Here is a 1,190-nt window from a genome sequence, read left to right as displayed (position 1 = left end):
CAGAGTCTCACTCTGTGCCTGGGTTGAGTGCTATGGTATCATAGCTCACAGCAACCTCAAACTCTTGGGCTCAAGAGATCCTCTTGTCTCAGCCTCCCCAGTAGCTCAGACTACAGGCACCTGCCACCACGCCCAGCTAGTTTTTCTATTTTTAGTAGAGATGGAGTCTCACTCTCGCTCAGGCTGATCTTGAACTCCCCTAACCTTAGGAGTCTCAAGTACATACTTTGTTTCCTAGCACTCTCCCCTAGCCTCTTTCTGTTTCTGCTCCAACCTCCCTTCAAAGGGCAAAGCTTTTCTTTCCTCAATTAGAGATAAATGTCTTAATATGCAGATACCTGAGATAATTAATGCCAAGTAGCCACAAACAAGATCTGGTAATTCCACTTCTGAAATCTTTGTTAAATCCCTTTCCTTACTGTTGCCACCGTCTCCCTTCAGGCCTTACTATAATCTAACTGACAATGTGGACAAGAGTTAAATATTATCTCCTTTAATCCTTATTTCATTGAGGTAAGCACCATATTGTTCCCATTTTACGGATGAGGAATCTGAGGCACATGAAGGTCAAGTAACTTGCCTATGCCACATATCTAGGAAAGAAAAGGCTGAGCCAGGGAACTGGAATATATGTCTGCCAGATGCCAAAGGCAAAGCAAGCACTAACCATTTCTATATCATACTTTTCCCTGTAACTGGCTTTCTGGCTTTCTTCATTATCCAATTCTCCTAAATCTCCCTGAGACATACTAGAGTCATAGTAAAACAAGAAGTGTATCCATGGCAATTCATTGTGAAAGTCCTTAGTGGTTTCCCACTGCTTCTAGGATAAAATATGACAAGAACACTGTCCAGGATAAAGTGTGACTGTCCCAGCTTACCAAAACTGATAGATTTCTCAGGATACTGAACTTTGATTGCTAAAACTGTGGAAGTTCTGGCCAAACCAAGATGGTTGGTCACCCTAGCAGGGTGTGGCATGGCGCGACATTCAATGCCTTTTACAAACTGATCTCTATTTCCCCAGCAAACCCTGCCACCACCCTCATCCTTTGCACTATGTCCTCTCTACCTCTTTTGCAGTCTAACAACTTTTTCCTTCAAAACAGTCCATGTTGTGTTATGCATATATGCCTTTTTTCACACTGATTCTTCTTCTTCTTATTCCTCCTTTTTTTTTTTTTTTTTTT

The sequence above is a fragment of the Otolemur garnettii genome, unplaced genomic scaffold (assembly GCF_000181295.1).
Source record: "Otolemur garnettii isolate 467f Iridium unplaced genomic scaffold, OtoGar3 scaffold00219, whole genome shotgun sequence".
Taxonomy (NCBI): domain Eukaryota; kingdom Metazoa; phylum Chordata; class Mammalia; order Primates; family Galagidae; genus Otolemur; species Otolemur garnettii.
This window is presented reverse-complemented; position numbering follows the sequence as displayed.